Genomic DNA, 21,373 nt, shown 5'->3' on the forward strand with positions numbered 1-21,373 from the left:
GATTCCTATTCTCTCTTCAGTCTTGTCAGCTGCCTCCTCCAATACCTGCTGCATAGAAAATCTGGATTCCTGCTCATGACAACAGTTGAGGCAGCAAGGGTAGTCAAAAAGACCAAGGAGGGAATAGGCAGGGTTATCTAATCACTGCCTTCTCTCTCACTGCATGGGGAGATATAAAGGAACATGCCCAGGATATTTGCAAAAGTAATTTGGATTTCAGGAGCAAAATACTGTAGCTGCTACTGCTCCAAGGGATTTTCCTACACTGTGCTTGTCACTTAGTCCCACCACTGTGCCCTTGCCAGCATTACAGGTTATAGCACTCCAGTTTCCAGATGAGTAGCTAGGGATTACATGTCAATAAGGAGAAGACCATGCAAAATCATCCAAGGATATATTCTAACTGACTAGTGGAATTCTGTTTATTTTATCCCAGCAAAAGCCAGTTGCCACCTCTGGCCACTTGTTTGTTATTAGTCACTTCTCAACAAAGTCTTTGAGCAATATTTTATCCCCTTAACATTTTATGATACCAGAGCAGTTCAGCCAGTGTTGGTGGGAGCACACAGTCTGGCTGATCTCCAGACAACCTCGACTCCTGTGCCTTTAACCCCTTCACATTGTTTGCCCTGCTTATCACTTTTATCAGCATTCCAATTCCATCCTTAACCTTTTCTTCGTTCTTTGTTTCCTTGTGAAATAAAAGCAAAAATAGAAAGGTGAAGCAATACTCAAGGAATTTCAGAGAAGAGCTGTGTTGCCATCTTGGCTGGTCCACATGGGACTACTGCAGCCAGTTTAATTTAGAACAGCCCTAGGCCTGCTTTGAGTTATGCCCTGGGCCACGTCAGGAGAATGGCTGTTGGTTTACAATTGTGCCTGGTGAGACTGAAGATGTGTCAGATGACATGCAGCAAAAATAACCACCCAAGACATTGTTTCAGCATCTGCAGTTCTTCAGTCACACTATGTGAATAAGGCTGCAGCCTGGCAGCCCATGTTGGTGAATCCAGGTGTGACACTTAAAATTATTTTAAGATTAGATGTGGAAATTAGCTTTATTCTTTTTCTTACCAATAATTGCTGCTGACATCAATTGGAATTCACAGATCAGGAGATCTATTATTCAAACCAACACAGATTAAAAACAAAACAAAACTGATAGAGAACAAATCCCTTCTAATTACATCAGGCGTCACTAACTGTATGATGGGAACTGCAGACCACATGTTTATGTAATTGATTTCATCATGAATCCTATTTAGCTGTTAATGCATCCAAATTTTGTGCACTTGTTTGAGGAATGACACAAATGCCTTAGAAATTTGGCAACCACTGATTGTGATTTCCAGAACATGTAGAGATTGCTTTACGTGTGCAGCTTGCTCTAATTTTCTTCAAATCATTGACACACTTGAGTGCTTATTTCATTTTGTGCTTGTGTTTTCACAGTGATCACTTGACGAATCATGCATTGCATGTCACTTAGTGCATATCAGTAATGCAGAAGGGGGAAAGGAAATTACTATTGTGGCAAACTGTGCATGTGTCAATTCTTGAATTAATTTTTCCATGTTATGTTGGAACTGAAGGTTTAAAGAGTTGAGTACCCGGACAAGAGAACCTATGGAAATTATTATAATTATTATTTAGTGGTAGTATATAGCTGCCCATCAATTAAAAAAATTCTAGGAAGCTTTCATAGCAGTATGAAACAAGGAAAATCTGCTCATCCCTAGTTTTTTTTTTACTGAGAACAGCAGTTGAACACACAGTTAGAAGGATAAAACAGTAGCACAAATAGTTTGAGCTTGTTTGCTTTCTTTTTAGGATCTTTCCAGATCTAAAAATTAAAAGGGAAAGAGCAACTAATTCTGGTCTTGGTATAATGCAATGCAATATGATTGTATTTATCTTTATGTGAGGGCTATCTTTAAAGATGGTTCAAAAACGACAGTGGAGTCAAAATGTGGCCACCAGGCTGATACATATTATTGCACCAATGTTTTTATGCTAGCTTTCAGGGCAGAAAGGCTTTCTTAAGGTGAATCACAGAAATAATACAAAAAAAAATAAACACACAGAAAATTATTGCCATTAACAAATTTTGTTTTATGGTAAACATGTTTCATTATAAGACCCACATAGATTGAGCAATACAAGCTGAAGGTCAAGTCAAGTACAGATGTAATGACAGGCTCTCTTATTTTTTTTAACTGATGCCTTAGCAGGAACTTCCTGTAATCACTCAAATAATTTTTTGCATTTCTTTATCCTTCAACTGACTTGCCCTCTCCATTGTCCTCTGATACATTTAGCAATTCCACCAGCCACATCCTAGTCAGAAACTGTAGGGAGAGCCAGTCCTTTATCATAACTCTTCACAGAAACAATGAGGGTGGCGAGATTCAAAAGAGCTACTCCAAGGTAGTGTAACAACTACCACAGCATATGAATAAATTCAGATAGTTGGATATACAGATGTAAAGGTCATTGAGAAAACATCTAATTTATTTTTTGTGTTAATTATGGCTCCTATTAAAAGGGACACATAAACATTTTCCTACAGTATATCTGGGGATATTTTTATGCTAATACAATGGAATGAGGATAGCTTTTTGGTTCACTATTTACTTTTAATGAAAATATTATGGATACCAGTGGAGTTGTTATTTGAGATTGCATTTGATTGAGTCCCCTCTGCTCCAACATTGATTTAGAATTGGGGAATTCTCTCGAAGCAGCATTAGGGATATTTATTAGTTGACATACTTTCTAGTAAGATAAATATGTATTTGTTAACACTGATATGGGTAATTCGGTTATATCCCTTAGAATTTTAAAATTACTTATTCCCTTCACTCCTTAGCACAGCTGAAACATGTAATTGCAAAGCATATGCATCAAAGCTGCCCCTTGTGCACAAGTGTTGTAGATCTTCTCAAGTTGTTAATCTGGAGCCGAAACCAGAATACTATTTTAGATCTTTATGATAAAATGTTCTGCAAACCTGGGGCATATAATAATGTTTAGTAGCATCTTATGGGATTCCGTAATATAGGGACCATCAATCCAAGACACAGTTGCTGTGAACTTTACAAAACTTCCCCGAACTTCTGTACTTATTTATTTATTACATTTATATCCTGCCTTTTCATGATAGAAAAGATAGAAGGGTGGGGTAAGAAATAACAACAACAAATTACAAATTTTCATAACATGCATAAATTAGGTCAGTGGTATGTGCATATTTATGGGGTGAGAATGGAATGGTGCCCAAATTTCATGAGTCCATTCACAAACAGCAAAACTAGCTGCCTCTTCTTTGAGGTGCGCTAACTTCAGAAAGTTATGTTCTTGCAGCAGTTGAGACAACAGGTTCAAATATCTTTCTTCAGCTGCTCAGACATTGGCTGTGAACATACCATACTTTTAAAGCATATTAAAAATACATCCCCCCACAAGAATCCTGTGAACTGTATTTAACCCCTCACTAGGGATGGGGGAGAAATTCAATTCAGTTCACATTTTAAGTTGAATCTATCAAAACTGCACTTACTGAAACAATACGAGAACCGTAACACAGTCATCATTAAAAATTTGCACTTAATCTAATTTTGCAATGCAGTTTGCCAACCAAACAATTTTTACAAAAATACAAATGGTAGGGGAAAGTGTGCATTAAAATGAATATACGAATTAAAATAATATATGAAAATACATTATATGATAGCAAATTGCTTGCAAAAATGTATATATTATTCAAAACTGCCTACAAAAATGTGTTAGGAGAAATTCACACTAAAATGCTGGGGAATTTTCATGAGGATTTTTTTAAAAAAAATGTTTGGAGAACTGAATTTAAGATTGGAAAAATGAGAAACTGATAAAGCAGATCTTTGGACAGATCTTTCTATCCCTACCCTTCACAGATGTACAATTCCCAGCCCCTTTAACAAAAAATGCTCCCTAGGATTCTTTGAGAGTGGGGGAGATGTTCTTTGAATGTCCTTTAAATGGAATGGTGTGAACACAGTCTCTGTTTTCTTTTTACTAGGCTATAGCAGGCCTGGGCACAGTATCAATTTAGGGGAAAGTGGCAGGAGAAAAGGCTTGGTGGATGCTATCACTTGTACACTTCCCAAAGTCTGCTGCAAGATTACAAGTACCATGTACCACTGTTCATTTCATTCTGGTGCATTAATCTGGAATAATGCTGTGTCCAGAGCCCACACAGTCTAGGGAAAGCAAAATAGCAGGTGAGCAACTGAAGAAGAGCTCTGACATTGTTGCAGTAATAGTGTGGGGGGGGGTGGAGAGAAGAAAATGAATATGCAAATAGCCATAAACACATGTAATAAGGAATCAAATATTGGGAATTTTAAATCTTTGATTCATCTCAGTGAACAAGAGTTTGGAAAACCTGCAACAGCAAAGATTCCTGGGAAACAGCCTCTCTGTGACCCCTGAGAACATATTATGAAAGCCTGAGGGTATAGACTTCCTGTCTACTATGGAAATTTGGGGAATGTTGCCCAGGAAGAATCAGGCACTCCTTTCAAACAAAGAAACGGTTTTACATAAGGATTAGGATAATTCATAACCTTTAGGAATCATCAGCAGGAAGATCACACCTATTATCTGGGAACTTATCAGTAAATGGGTTGGTTCACATCTTCCTGGTCACATTTACACTGGAGTGAGTTTAGTGAGAAAAAAGGTATAAAACGTGAGGGGTTGGGAGAAGTCAGTGGGTGGGTCCTGCTGGAGGGCTCAACAGCTGTTTTTCTTACCAAGGCACACTAGCATCTTTGGGACAATTTCAGAGCTAAGGATTTTGAGTGAGATCATTTTCAAATCTAGCACTGGTTACATAAGCTTTTGGCTCATTGGGCTAGATATGAAAGTCTCTCTCAGCCTTAGTCTTGCAGCAATTCTCCAGAAAAGGTATATGCAACTTCTGGGCCTGTTCTTTCCCTTTTCTTTCTGTGTGGGTGACTTTAATGTGAAAGTGTTCATAGGGTTAGTCTCTTTGCTTTAGTCTATCCAGTGTTGCTGAATGAATGGATAATAGGTAGAAAGCTGCTCATTGTTAACTGTAATTGTAAACTGCAATATTTTTTCCTTGTTTCTTCTAATAAAACCACTCTTTATTTTACTTTCAGTGTGTGTGTCATTGGGTCAAGGGTAAATTTATACATGCTCTGGGGGGTGACGTGCGGGTAACTCCAGCCAAAGATCCTGCTGCTCTCTTTATAGGGGAACTTGCATTTCTAGTGAGCTCTGCTCATGAGGAAGTTCAAGGTCCATTCGTAACACACAAGGCAGCTAGACTTTCATCTTTCTCCTTTAGTGATAGTTCTGCAAAGAGATGGGTAGTGTTTGATACAACTGATATATATTTTAATGTCTAAAACATGGTTCATCTATAAAGGTTACCCTCCAGCATTCTGTTACTGCTGCCAAAGATGAACCACAAAACATGCACAAATAAATTAATAGGTAAAGGTGAAGGTGTCCCTGCACTTGTAGTGCAAGTCGTTTCCAACTCTTAGGGTGTCGTCTTGCGATGTTTACTAGGCAGACCGTATATATGGGGTGGGATTGCCAGTTCCTTCCCCGGCCTTTCTTTACCCCCCAGCATATGCCAGGTACTCATTTTACCAACCACGGATGGATGGAAGGCTGAGTGGACCTCGGCCCCTTTTACCGGAGATTCGACTTCCTCCTTTCGTTGGAATCGAACTCCGGCCGTGAGCAGAGTTTTGGCTGCGTTACCGCCGCTTACCACTGCACCACGGAATTTATATTCCACTTTTTAGGAGATCACAAAGTGGCATACAAAGTGCACATATTAAGTAATAATCAAACACAATATAAGACAGAAAATAATTTTTGAGTATTCAAAATCCCTAAAAATAATCTTTAACATTTCAAAATCTGTGACTCATACCTATGTGCTGTTTCTAGAATGTGAAGATATCAATAGACCCAGACATAAATTCATGAATTTACAGTCCTACATGGTGTATTGTACCATTAGCCAGAATTACCAATGACTCTTGCACAGTACATTTTTCTTGTTCTAGATGAGGTAAAGTGCACCCATAAAGACACTAGATAAATTAGTTGATCAAAGCTTCCCCCTCATTTATACAATTAACAGTAAATTATGGGGAATGATATTCAGGAACACAGAGTAGCTACTGCAGGTTCTAAAGATCCAATAAGCATGAGTGTGAGAAAGACATTGCAAAAAAGATTGAGAGAAAGATTACTGGGTTGCCATATACAAATTTTAGCAGACAATTTGTAGGATCTAAAAAGCCATTGAAGTTCCTAACCTAACAGTAAATTAAACTACAGAACTAAAACTGCTACAATCACACAGCTAACTTTTGAAAATGAGAAGAAAACAGAAAAATAAGTTTCTTCTGTATCTTCTATCACATACAGTGATGTTTTACAGTTGACATGCTACTGCTATACTGATATGCTAGTTCTTCTGTGTCTGCCTCAGGGAGAAATCTCTTAAATATGTGACAACAATATGTAAATTATACTAATCTAAATTAATTTATATTGGAAGAAACAAATTATAATTTGAAACTTCTAATGAAGTATTGAAACTTCTCTTATAAAATTAACAGTATGACATGGATATGCATAACTGCCAGTGAGCTGGTTCACACATAACACTAAGCCAAACCATGGTATAGTGTGAATGGGTGAGTGTGAGAGTTCTTGGAGATACCGGGCCATGTGATCTTCCCCTGATCCTACTGTTTCTGTGCTGCTATGAGCACAGCCATGGTTTGGTTTAGTACATCGTCTGAACCCAGGCTCAGGGTTCATCTTCTCCAGAAAAAACACAAACTGTAAATAGAAGAACAAACCTTGGTTACAGCTTGTGGTTTGTCTGGAGCAAGACAAACCATGAGCTTGGATATGGATGACATGCTAAACCAACTATGCCTTAGCTCACAGCAGTGGGACAAGCAGCTACAATCTCCTCTCTCAGAGTCCACACATTCACACTTAGGGAGCAATCCAGCTTGGGCTGGGTGGAGTTGGATGTTATGGACCCCTGGCTTATCTGGCAGACTCCCGGCACTACTGGGCTCCATTGAGCTCTGCCAGCAGAATCCCCTAATCCAGCTGAGCTGCAGCAGTGCTGGGAGCCTGCTAGGACTGCCGGGGGTCAGCCATGACAGCTAGCCCTGCAGATGGAGAGCAGGCAGAATCTGGCAGTAGCCCTGAAAACAGGGCATTCTGTGGGAGGAGCCGCAGGAGGGAACTTATACATCATCCAAGTCCTTCTCAGACTGCTTCCATGGGTCCCAATCTGCATGGGAATTCCACCAGCAAAAAGGTTGGCAGAGGAAAACAATTGAACTGCAGGTCAATGAGGACTGCTTACTTCCTGATAGTGGGAGCTGGCTCTTCCCTTCCACCTCCTGTATGCAGCTCCAATGGAGCCTGCACTCAGCAAGGCCAGCAGCTCCTGAACAGGAAGTGGATGCCGCAGAGCTTTCCACCAGCTCATCCTGTGCTGCTTCCTCTCCACCAGCTTCCCATCATTTGGACTGCTCTGCAAGTCATAGTTTGGCTTAGTGTTATGTGAGAACCAGACTAGCGTAAAAAGTGAATGAAGCATAATGGCAGAGTAGAGGTGGTTAAAGACATTCCTTCAGTGTTTGAGGAGGGATACTGCCACCTCTATTTGCCTTGGGAATGCAAGCTGGATGGTGGTAATAGGCATCCAGTGATTGAGTTATCAAATGAAAAAAAATTGTGGCCCTCCAGACTATGACTCCCATCATCTCTCACTATTGCCAACCAGTGATCATGCTGGCTGGGGCTGTGGGAGTCACATACCTTCAACTTCTGGAGAGTCCACAAGTTCCCTATCTCTTGTTTTATCCCAAACTTTTTCTATGTTACAAAGCACACCAGTTTGTAAAGTAAATTCCACCTCCCACCGAGCTTTCACAGCCCTTATCTCAGCTCAGCGTCTTTTTCTGCTGTATCTGCAAATAATACAACAATACAACACAATAATTTCCTGTAGAAGACACTATATCTAACAGTAATCTAGAGTGGCAGTAGCACAATCTCAGCACATCTTCAATTTACATTGTAGTCGGCGCTGAATAACATTAAAGTTAAACTAATATAACAGTGACAAACTTTTCCAACACAGCAGAATATGCGGGGTCAGTGATTAACAGCTTGTTTCTAAAAATAGACAATGACTTTGTAAAATATTGCATTAGTAAATGAACAGATATAAGGGAAAATTAATTGCACAAGCTAACATTCCATTTTTGCTACGGACATTTCTTTGATTTTTTTAAACCAGTTTGATGAAGAAAATGCTACACTACATCTATTGAGAAGAAAAGCTGTTAAACAATATAAATACAAAGAGGATATGATTAGGCAGGGATGCATCCAATGCAGACAAGCAATTTGCAGTTTGCTTGCTCACTTGCTCCAAGATGAGCACACAAGTGGCAAACTACACAGCAATAAGATAGTAGGAATCCATGACAGGTATGCATATTCCCTCTCTCTATCTGATTTGGAAGTTCTCTAGCTAGAAGTCAAAAGCCACAGAGCAGATGCATTTGTATTGTACACTACTTCTATGGTACCATGCCGCAGTGGTAATGTAGCTCAGCTAGATTTGCCAGCCTTTGGGCCAGTTCTTCAAAATAAAAGGGTAAGTCCAGTTTATTTATATCAGCCCTTTGTTAAGCAGCACATCTACAGTGAATAGGCAACTTTTGTGGTTCCATTAAAACCACTGACTGAACTTTTGAGCTGCCAAAACCTGCTGGGCTCTGCCCTCTGGACCCATTCCAAATTGGTAAGATCCAGCTTTTGACTCTACTCCACATGTTCCACCTCAATGCTCCACTCAACACATTTTTATTTTTATTTCAAGAATTTGTACTGGCTGCCAGTCTGCTACCTGGCCTAGTTTAAGGTATTGGTACTAACATGTAAGGCCCTGTAGAGGTTGTCTGGGTTACTTGAGAAACTGCCTTTCCCCTATATACCTAGTAGGTCACTGCAGTCTGCAGGAGAGCTTCTCCTTCACTTTTCAAAAATATCAGAAGCCTGTTCCACAGTAACTCAGAAGAGGGCTTTTAGTGTGGCTTCCCCTATTCTGTGGAACAGCATTCCTGTCAATATGACAGGCATCCACTATCTGCGCTTTCTGGAAAGAACTGAAGACATGTTTGCTCTGACAAACCTTCCCAGCTGGATGAATAGGTCTCTGCCATAAGTGTCTACTTGGTATTATTTTTTAACTGCTGATATTTCTGTATTGTTTTAAACTGGTATTTAGCTGTTTTTATTGTATATTTGCATCACCTTAAGATGTATGTGGAAAACAATTAAAAATAAAATAAAATAGTGCTACACTCTGTTTCAATGACATCAGTGTTGGCAAGGGGAGGATGATGGTGGGAAGTCACAAGCAGACTGTGGCTGATCATCCTTCACAATTATTAACAAGGATGACCTAATGGTGTTACTGGAGAAGTCATGCCCAACAGAGACAAATTTCTGGGGGATTTATAGAAGAACATGAAGACAAGATAACCTTTACAGAAAGAAAGGTATATCAGTGGGGAATACTGTTTGAAATTTGGGTTTAACAAATCTATCTGTTCTCCTATTTGAAATCTTTCTGTAGGAAGCATTGTCCTTTCCATAGGACATTGGAGTTGAGGGAGTTTTAACACTACTGGGTGAACAGAATGTTTCATACAAAACAGAGAAAGCAAAAGAATGAAAGGGAAAGTTGTGCATGCGTTAGCTGCCCTTTGTGTTGATGAACCCAACTCTCTTGGGAACACAGCTCAATTCTTTAAAAAACAATCTTTTTACATCTGCAATTTCACAGTGACATATATGTCACAGATGCAAGAGGCCTGAACACAAGGCATGTTTTTTTCCATTTGTATAATGAGTATAGTTGCCTAACATAAGGAGGGGATCAGGTTGTCCAAGGTTTTTCATAGCTTCTGGAAGAATTAGGGTAATTTTTTCTTGTCAGAAACAGGTGCCCCTCTGAACTTATCTGTGTTTTCTACCATGAAAGGAATATCCAGGCACTCCTGAATACTTTGAGCATAATGCAAAAGACATAGGCCACATTCACATCACACATTTATTCCACTATAATTGCACTTAAAACAGTCATGGCTTCCTCCAAAGTGTAGTTTGTGAAGGATGCTGAGAGTTGTTAGGAGATTCCTATCTCCTCACAGAGCTACAATTGCCAGAGTTAACAGTCAGTCCCTCTTTCCAGAGAACTCTGGCTTGGAAGGTGGTGACAAGGGAAAGGGCCTTTTAAGTTGTGGCTCCCTATCTGTGGGAATATACTCCCGAGTGAAGTCTGCTTAGCGCCTTCATTTACATCTTTTATGTGCCAGGTAAAGACTTGCCTTTCCCCCTCCCCTTGGCATTTGATAGACAGAGATTCTGTTGTCTGTTGTTAGTATTGTTGTGTGCCTCCCCCAATCTCCAAACAGTGAGATTTCAGGGGTCCCTGCGCTTCTCCAGGGTTTGGTTTCCTTTGGGAAGAAGGTCAGCAGAGACTGTGGTGTCTTTATGAAATATGGTTTATTTATTTACACACATTCCAACCTGAGCTCAAGGATGGAGGGGGTTCAATGCATCAGCAGTCCAATACCCAGCTTCTCCATCTGGGTTGCAGGAGGCAGCCCAAAGGCCATGGTGCAGAGAGCCAGCCTCTCTCTGCCTTCCAGTTCCCAGCAATTCTCTAGACGCACTCAAAACTACCAGCCTCTGCTGGGCTTCAGGCTTCTCCTGAAGAGTTTCAATGACAAAAGGGTCTCCCTGGCCCATTTACCATTGCTAGGCAACTGATTGGCCCATTATCTTACCTGGCCAATCTATTTGGTTAACAAAAGACTCATTTGACCAGCAGAGAGTTCCTCATTCCAAGGGACAGGATTCCAAATCAGAGGCTGGCAAGGGGACCCACAGGAATCATCCATCCCAACCTCCATCCTCATAACAGCTTCCGGTGGCTCTCTGGGGTATGTGTGTGTTGTTTTATTGTTTTGTTTTTATAGTATATTTGTTTTTTGTTTTTAACATTGTTGTAAATCACTTGGAGACCTTTAGCTTACAAGTAACTAATAAATCAAAATACTACTACTACTGCTGCTGCTGCTGCTACTACTACTGCTACTGCTACTGCTACTGCTACTACTACTACTACTACTACTACTACGTTCTCTGTTTCCCTATCTCCAACCACTGATAGTGAATGCAGACAACTGTGATGCAAAACACAGGAGGTTGTGATGTCACAAAAGAAAGTGTCTTGAAAAATCACCACATGTACCGGTACCCTGAAAAACCGTCTTTTGTTCACATGTTGATTCTTCCTGCATGTCCATGTAAAGCTGATCCTGAGCAATTAGTATTTCTCCTGGGACAGGCTGAAACTTTGTTCTAGGAGCAGCAGCAGGAGCTGCTGCCAATCAGGAATGAGCTCAAGGAAATGTAAATTGCTGCAGCCATGGAGTGGGAAAGAGGAATAAGGCTAAAATGGAGGCAAGGGCAAGAAAGAGGGAAAGGAGACCAACCTGAAGCAACAAATGAGCTTGAGGGAAGGAAAGAGGCAAAAAATGGGGGGGGTAGCTTTAAAGGACTCACTGCAATTTTTTAAAAGTCTACTCAGAAGTAAGTCCCATTGAGTTGAGTGCTTCAGTGTGCTGGCAATGATTGAGTTTGAGGGAAGGAAAGTGAAAAAAATGGGGGAGAGGGAAAGCTGTGGAGAATTCACATTTGAATTTTAAAAAGGTCTACTCAGAAGTAAATCCCACTGAGTTCAGTGGGGCTTACTCCCAGGTAAATGGAGTGGAGCTTCTTTGTGCTAGCAATGAGCTTGAGGGAAGGAAGGAGAAAAAATGTCTACTCAGAAGTATTTCCTACAGAGTTCAGTGGGGCTTACTTCCAGGTAAGTGGAGTGGAGCTTCAGTGTGCTTGCAATGAGCTTGAAGGGAGGAAAGGAGGAAAAATGTCTACTCAGAAGTAAATCACACTGAGTTCAGTGGGGCTTAGTCCCAGGTAAATGGAGTGCCTAAAAATGCGAGGAACTTGTCAGCAAACTAGAGCTAGGAGTGAACTGTTTAAATTGTTGATTTTTTTAAAAAAGAGTTTGTTTTACAAATTTAAATGGAGTTAAAGCTTCTTGTGGGCTCAGACAAGTGAAAACTGCTATTTTGAGAGAAGGGTAGAAGGAAGCAGTAATCAAAAAGTGAAGAGAGAGAAGGGGGAGAGATTCTGAGGGCTTGCACTAATTCTAAAAAGTCTACTCAGTAGTAAGTCTCACTTAATTCAATGGGGCTTACTCACAGGTAAGTAGAGTTAGGATTGCCTAGAAAAGCAAGAGTTCTGTTAGAGAAGCTAGAGCTAGGCAAGGACTGTTTACATGGTTAATTTTTACAAAATTAAGTTTGATTACATTCATAGTAAAATCCTAACCCCAAGCCTACTTTAAAGTAAATTCCATTCAGTTTGGTGGGACTTAGTCCCAGGTAAGAAGGTTGCCAGGCCCGGCCTCCAAGAGGTCTTCTGTATCTTTACAAGTTGTGCAGGGGGAAAGGAGAATTCCACCTTGTGGTTTTTCCCATTACAGTGTTGCAAGAACACCTGCACTTGGCTGACTTTTTCTTCTCCTAAATCTTCCTGACCATTGGCAATGCTGGCTGAGGCTGATGGGAGTTGTGGTCCAACAACATCTGGAGGCACACTGGTTGGGAAAGGCTGTCCTAAAGATACAGGATCAGTCTCAGGCCTTGAACCTGGCAACCCTAATTAGGATTCCAGCCCCTTAGAAGAAACAGTTGGGGGTCAGAGAAAGGGAGGGGAGTTTGCCTATGTGTCTGCTCATAGTACAGTCCAAACCATGTTTACTCAGAAGTGAGTCCCGCTGAGCTCAGTGGAACTTACTCCCAGGTAAGTGGGCTTGGGATAGGATTGCAGCATCATTTTGAGGGGAATGTAGGAAGAGGTGAAAGGTAATGAAGAGAGAAAAGTTGGGGGGGGACCCTAAGACTCTGAAGATGAACTTGTGTGGCCCCTGTGGACTCAGACAAGTGAAAATTATCTTGAGAGAAGGTGGGGGAATGTACCAGTAATCTAGTACAGGGGATGGGGAGAAAGACTTAGGAATCTGAAGTTACAGTGCAGTCCTAACCATGTTTATTCAGAAGTAAGTTCCACTGAGTTTATTGTGGCTTACTCCTGAAGTGAAAGTGAACATAGAATTACAGCCTTTAAGTATAAATTCAATCCTTTCCTTTAAATACTAGGTGATGTATCAATAATTATTATAACATGTATAATGTCTGTTAAATGTTCAATGTGTCATCATGTGACTCTTATTGTTTCTTGTTACAAGCAGTACACCTACTCTTCAGGACAGTACCACAAAGAGATTCCAAAAAGTCTGCTTTAAACTTGCTCCAAAGCCCCTGTGGCATGTAATGAACAATAGCTGCAGTCACAACTGCAATAATAAAATAACTTAATGGCTAGGTAATGCATTGCTCAGAAATGATAGTTATGAAAAATAATAGAAACGTTGGTTAATAGCAGAGCTTGGAAAAGTTACTTTTTTGAACTACAGCTCCCATCAGCCCAATCCAGTGGCCATGCTGGCTGGGACTGATAGGAGTTGTAGTTCAAAAAAGTAACTTTTCCAAGCTCTGGTTAATAGTTATCCCTTGTATCTTAACAACATAATCCCAAGCATGTTTATCAAAAGTAACTTTCACAGTTCAATGGAGCTTACTCTCAAGTCATTGTGCATAGGATTGTAGCCTTTATCTTATTTAATGCCTTATCTCCTTTATGTCTCAGCTTTCCTGCAAAGAGCTCAGTTTGACATACGTAGTCCTGCACCTCCCCAATATATCCTCAGAATAGCCCTATGAGGTAGTTTAGGCTGAGAAGGTGACCAGCCCAAAAGTCACCCAGTGAATTTCATAGCTGAATGAGGATTTGAAGCCAGGTCTCCCAGGACCTAGACCAGTACTCTTATCACTACACCACACTGGCTTTTGCAGAATGGGACGTTCTGATCCATCAGGCATTCAGTGGGCTAACACTGCTCCCACTCCATATGGGGAAGCATCACAAGACAAGAAGTTTTTTACAACTGTCATAATGAATAAGGAGCGTGGATGACTTCAACAAGTTCTTTGCTGCTGCAAAAGCTCTTGCCTCCTCTTGACCCCAATGGAATCTTATCCCTTTTCATAAAAGTCTGTGTAATAGTGCCAGTACTGTTGCCAAATTGGGTAAGAATTTGCCATAATAGTTTAGCAACCCCAAAAACAACTTCAGTTCTGAAGCTCGACTTTGGTGCAGGTGCCTCAGTAATGGCATGTACCTTCTCTTCCACAGGATGTATGCCAGCAGCATTAATTTTGTGTCCCAGATACACAACTTCTGGGGCCTGAAAAATGCACTTTTCTTTTTTTGAGACGCATGCCTGCAAATGACAGTTTTGTCTAGGTTCTGCAAATGTGCTGTCTCCATTGTTCCTGTAATCAGAATATCATCAACATACATACAGACATGCAACATACCCTGGAACAAATTGTCCATAGCCCTTTGAAACATTCCAGGGGCAACAGAAATGCCAAAAGAGAGCCGATTGTAATGAAACAGTCCTTTATGAGTATTTATTGTTACATACTGTTTTGAACTTTCCTCAAGAGGAATCTGAAGGTACGCATCACTTAAGTCGATTTTTGTGAAAGTTTTTCCTCCAGCCAGGGTGGCATATAGATCTTCAATTCTAGGAATAGGATATGTCTCCAGCTGTAGTGCTTAAACGTTCTGCTGATGTTCCACAGAACTGCTACCCTACTTAGTGTAGAACTAATTAAAAAACAACTTTTGTTCCTAGAATTATTATACCACAGGAGACAAATAATGGAGCTAAGGGGTTACAACTTTATTGAAGAGTTGTAGGCTCTTAAATACAAACATCAAAACTCATTTGATGTGGATAATTCTATACAGCTAGCAAGATGAAAATTTGTGCTACTCATTCCACTTAGCTTCTTGTATTGGTGGCTCCCTCTTCCCAATTCAAATCTGGAACTGGCAGACATCACATTTATGTCCCGTTTACATCTCCTTGAGGTACTAAACCTTCATCCCAATTTGGGATATTTTGACCCCAATGAGATTGTCAATGGTAAGGTGGGATTATTTTTTATCCCTAGAAACCTTTTTTTGGGGGGGGGGGTCGGCACAAGTATGCTTGACAATACCCAAACATCCAGAACCAGAAAACACTTATTTAGAGGAGGTAGTTTTTTTTTAGCAGTAAACGCTTGCTCTTTCCCTATGCATATTGAATAAACAAGAAAAATTCTGGTCCTTTGTAAGCTATGATTTAACTGCAAACAACAACTACTTTTTAAAGGTAAAAAAGTTAAAATGTCATAAAACAATGTAAACTGTTTAGAAACAACTTAAATGTATTACAACAGAAAACTAACTTTTTTGGTTTTCTGGGGTATTTTCTGAACCCATTAATATCTGCAAGAAAATTGTTGGCCCTGGGTGCTCTCTGATGACGTTGCTGGTGGTTCTGTGGTGGACTGTTCCTGGAGATGTCCTCCAGGTCTTTCCACTTCTTCCTCTGGCATGCCCTGCTAGACTGGCAAAAGGGGGAAAATGCCCTACTTTGAATGCAGCCAACCAGCCTGCCTGCAATCTGCCTGGTATGCCCAGCTAGATTAGCATAAAATGGGGGAGGGGGACCCTACATTCTCCAGAACATTGGGGGGGGGAACCTGGGCAAAAAATGGGGTTTATAATTTTCACCAATTGTAGAATAAAACTTACATTGCTTGTAGAAGCCATGTTTTCTTCTTCCAAGAGCCAAAGTTGTGTCCTTCTACAATAATGGGACCTTGGAAATGTGACTGCAAGTTTTTTTTACTGCTTTGTCATATGAGTTTGTCATGTGAGTACAAGCTTCTTTGCCCTTGCAAAATACCTGGAAGGGGTATTTTGATTCCTGTGCACTTTGGTTATCTATCCCTGGCTTTTTTTCTATGAAGAAACAATGGGGTCTTTTCTGACCACAATCTGCTAACACTGGCTGGGGTCAAAATTGACCCCAATGGCTAAATTCAACGAATTTCTGGGGTTTATTTTGACCCCAAGTGGGTTTTTGTTTCCAGAAGGAAAACAGTAACTGGCTGAAAGTTTGAGATGTGTAAGCTGATAGTTTGTGACAATATCCTAGAAAGACTACCCTATAGGTCTACTACGTGCAAATTTCACAAGGAAAGGTGCACCTGGGAGAGGAATAGACCCCAAAATCACGATGATGGTTAAATGAACATTCAAGTTATTTGCTCACCCAAATCCCCTGAACTGTCATTCCTATGCTATTAAAAATACTAGCCATGACAAGGAATTCACCAAGATATTCCACCACCATTAGAATTGCATCAAGGTCATCCCACCTCCATAAGGTATTCTTCATGTTGTGTGCTAGCCTTTTCTCTGTTTCCTTCTGAAACTGCACTGAACTAACCAAAAGCCAAAAATATTTGAACAATATGGGTTAGTTAAAGTTTTTCTTAGGGACCTCAACAGCACCCTAATAATCCAAGTTCTTTCTTGTCTCTAACCCTTATTTTAAATGGAATTTTAAGATGAGACAAATTAATTCTATTATGCCACTTTTTTTTATTTCTTCCAGCTTTACCAGAATGAACAATTTGTCAAAAAAGTTAAGTTCATCCTGAATTACAATGCTGTCTAAAGAATATGCAAAACAGATATTTTCCATTTGGAAATGTAATAAAGATATATTACCATTACTTATTTTTCAGATTTGTACTGTTTGCAACACACATTAGCTTCAAAATCCAAACTTTGTAATAGTGCATTAGAATGGTTTTCAAATACAAATCCAGTTAATTCTAATAAAACACTTAAGAAATTAAACTGTCTCTTGATAATGCATTTTCCAATAACACACAACTAAAAAACAGAAATATGAGCAGAAATTCATTATATCAGTCTTACATCCTGAAACTATTTTTAAAAGCCTTATTTATTTTTAGGACAAAATACTAATGCAATGCCTAGTTAATAGGAAACATAGGTAGGTAGGTAGGTAGCTCACACAAACAATATTGCCAAACTGTTTCCAACTAAATTTTAAGACAATTTAGATCTAAACAACAGAGAGAAAACATGATGGAGACATCCTCAAATATACTGTGAGAAAAGAAACACTCCTTGATTTAAATACTACTGTTTGCAGACTGGGAAGAAAAACACTCCATTGGCAAAACATCCTAACATACATGACGACTGTGTATGCTTAATTTAGCAACCAAAATGCCACCAATTTCTTCCCCCCTGCCCTACTTCCAGTCCAAATCTTATATCACAGGATGTGTCACTAGACTAAAAGGCTGGAGGAAAAAAATACACATTTGGACATTTACACATGCTGGCTTTATTTCAGATGGTATCATTTTCTGCAAAGGAATTAACTTGTTGATTATATATATATATATATATATATATATATATATATATATATATATACACACACACACACACACACACACCAGCTGAAAGAAAGCTCAGCTTGCAACCAAAGTTAAAATGTTACCTAGCATTTTAGAAACAGTGGGAACGCCCTGTAGTAGGAAATCTCTTGAAGGTATTAGAACTCCATGTAGAAACTGGAACTCCAACTCAGATGAGCCCCTAGATCAAGCTATTTCTTACTCTAGCAACATTATTGGGAGGGGGTGAGGTAAAATAAAAGTAAATTGCCATTTAATTCACCATTGCCCCCATATCATAAAAAATGCAAGAGATGCTCTAGTGGTATACAAAATATAGGACCAAATTCTATATAATTTCTAACACAGCATCACAATCAACAAGTTTGAAAGCCTTGTTAATTAATTTTTAGTTAAATTTTCTGACAGCATACTGCCAACAATTGAAACAGATTCAACAAAGCAGTTTAATTAAAAACTCACCAAAATGAAACCAGTAGAGGCACAATCCAGTTACCTGAAAACCTGAAATAGTAAACAATATATATTTAATATATTTAAAGTAAATATATATAGCTACAGATTCTATGTCTAAAGAACAATTATCCATAGAACACATCACACATTTAATTACAGGCAAACAACAGATGATCACGAGATTTATATAGATGTCCTTTATATTGGTTAGAATCCCAAGAGTCTCGGTGTTTAAAAACATAAAACCAAAACACCAGGTTTTCAACCCTCATGATCTGGATAAATTCCCATAACAGGATAACCTCTGTGTACCCTGTGTCTCCCACAAAACACTAGAGATGACTGAGCTTCTCTCATTTGGTTTGGAGCTTGGCTGGGAAAACCAAGCTGCTTTTCAAAGGGAGATTGAAATTCCAAGTAGACACCCCAATGCACTCAAGATGTTATCATGAACATGGCAGGGTCCAGATATCTCCCCTCTCCAACCTTACCATATTCCATGTATTTTGGGCAGCAGCATAGCTAGGGCAGTGCAACTTTTCTCCCTGTCTCAACACTGGGCACAGGATTAGGGGTGGAGTGGAGTTGGACTCATGTAGTAAGATTAGCCACTACTGGTAAAATGTAGTTTAAAAGCGGGAAATTCACACATTCAAAGATAATTAGATATTTTTCATATTTATTTCATTATCAATACATCAAAATCACATACATGGGATTAATTAAAGCATTATAAACAACAAATAATAGTTTTATTAATCCCACATGGGCAATTTTAATTGCCACCACACCAAAGAACACTCGTGACACAAATATGGAATAATGTTATATTTATTAAAATATAACACACTAAATCAAATTCAGTTCAGCCAATTAATCAAATATAAAATACTTCGGGCAGGTGAGGCTAAACCTAAGTAAGAGGGAATACTCCCTCCCTTCCTGAAGGCAACTAATTCTCCTCAGACTGTAACTCCCCAGTCAAGGATGTGGGAGAAATTCTCCCTCCTTGCTATTGCAGCAGGTATGTGGTTCCAACCTCCGCATCCTGGCCTCGCTGTACAGGCGTTCACCATGATGCGCAAGCCAGTCCCACGAGGACACTCCCCAGATCCCCACTAGACATTAAGCCCTGATGGTTCCCTAGGGAGTGCCCTTTGCCAGAATGCCTCAACCGCCTCAATTTTAACCCCAATATACCTCACCTACCCGAATTCCATGCCAGCCAAAGCAGGAACACCACAACCTTACCCGACAGGCCAATTGAATTAAACCCAAGCAGTATGGAGTAGGCAAAACCAAAGGGATTCTGAAATCAGGATCCCCCCAAAAAAATTCCTACTCAGCCCCATTTGGCGACTAGCAGAGCCCATACTGACAAGGGAGGGAGGAAGGGTGCCACAAGCCAAAAAAGGCAAGTGCTAAGGGAGGAGCAGTCTTATATATTGCTGCTCCGACCCTTTCCTGATTGGTAAGGAGATCTCATGTGGCTCATTCAAGAAATTTCAAGAACCTTTATGAGTCCTCTGGAGAATTGGGGTGGCGGCAAACACGCCCCCGCAGAGGCGGGAACGCCATTGTTCGATAATGAATAAATATGAGAATAATCCTTAAATGTATGAAATGTGTTCAATTATATTGGGGTAAAGATATGATAATATTGCAAACATGAGTGGTAAATATAACAGCATCCAATCAAAAAAAAATTTTTTTTTGAGGTGGGGAATAATTTGGCAAGATTTATGCCATGTTCTGCCCACAGTCTCAATTTGCATGCAGCTTCTGTGATACGAGACATTGTTACTCTTTTTGGTACACATATTTTTAAACTTATTTATTGTTCACCTATTAATTGGGAAATCTTAATGAAAAATGTAAAGATCTCATTAAAGGGGCATTCTGAAACACATTTTGGAACAGATTGAAGCAGATGTGAGCAATTCAGAAGCAGTTTCCACTAGACAAACCTTCCTCTTTCAAATTGACTTTAAATTTGTTTGCACATTATTCACGTGGTCCCAGATACTCAGTCAAATTGATTGTGTTAATCAGCCGTTGCAAGCAAACCATGTGTCCCTGAGCCAAGCAGCAAAAATGATTTGGGGTCTTATGGCCACATTGTAAGAAATATGTGGTATTTGTTTTGCAGTGATTTTGCACAACACTACTCGACTAGCTGAACAAATGGAAATATCCAGTGGTTTTTCAAAAAGAGGGGGAAAAAAGTAAAAAAAGAGATGAGTCCCCTGATAACTATCTTAATGTAACATCGGAATAGTTGTTCAAGATTCAAATCCTAAATGTTCTTGACATGTTGATGACCAAGTTGCATTCTAGATTTAAAAAAACTGAATGGAATTGCTACTGATTTTGAATTTTTATCTGGATCATTAACCATGAAAATGAAAATTGCAGAGCTCAAAAAAGTGCACAACTGAAAATACAGGAAAGGTTTGGATCTATACAAATTTTACACTAAAAGAGGAGCTTCAACTTACTATTATTTCTGGATTTTCAGTGTTACCACTTTCTGTTTTGCAATTAATACATGAATATTCTTTGTCAGAAGCCTATCCTAAAATCAGTGTTGCATTATTGATTTTCTTTATTTTGCCTGTAACTATTGCCTCTTGTGAGCAAAGCTTCAGCAAATTAAACTTAATTAAAATGTCCCTCAGACCTACAATGGACCAAGAGCATTTATTAAAACTTGTGATATTGTCTATCGAAAACATAGTTGCTGAAGAAATTGATTACAACTATTGTAGTTGATTATGCTTCACTTAAAGAACAAAAAGTTCACTTTTAAATTCCAAGATTGCATAATTACATATAAATCTGACATTTCTAACTTAGCTAAGTCTTTGTACTATGGATCAACATTACTGATAGCTGCACCTGTAAGTGTGTGAATAAAACTGTTTACTTAACAAATGTAAACGATAACCAAAGTCAAAAAGGACAAGGTATAAGAAGATACTTGTATCTGCTTGTATTTGCATATCTAGAAATCTAGTTGATGCTAAACAAAATTTATTGTGAAATATGTATTTTAAGTGTGTATGAGTATTATATCAATACAAAATAAGACTGTCCTGCAAATTACATTTTTTGCTTGATTGTTTATAGTTTATACAAATAGCAATGTGTGTGGGCACACAATATATGGTTTACATCAGGCATAGTTATGTTAGTTATGGCACTGATATTATGAACCCTAAACTTTGCTCTGTTCCTATTCACTTCTCCCAAACATACCTGGTCGTGGGGCAAGGGCCACAGTA

General features: G+C 39.4%; 1 protein-coding gene across 13 annotated transcripts in view; it reads right to left on the minus strand.

The window, feature by feature from the left end:
• PTPRD (protein tyrosine phosphatase receptor type D) overlaps window positions 1–21,373 on the minus strand; it is a 2,140,456-nt gene that overhangs the window by 1,833,178 nt on the left and 285,905 nt on the right. For 12 of the 13 annotated variants that reach the window (XM_061629619.1, XM_061629614.1, XM_061629683.1 and 9 more), the window contains one exon: window positions 18,096–18,137. The exons of the other annotated variant lie outside the window; for it this stretch is intronic. The gene's annotated coding sequence lies outside the window, so the exon portion shown is untranslated. The remainder of the gene's footprint in view (window positions 1–18,095; window positions 18,138–21,373) is intronic. 13 annotated transcript variants of the gene reach the window in all.

Source organism: Rhineura floridana, chromosome 1, assembly GCF_030035675.1.
Source record: "Rhineura floridana isolate rRhiFlo1 chromosome 1, rRhiFlo1.hap2, whole genome shotgun sequence".
NCBI classification, from domain to species: domain Eukaryota; kingdom Metazoa; phylum Chordata; class Lepidosauria; order Squamata; family Rhineuridae; genus Rhineura; species Rhineura floridana.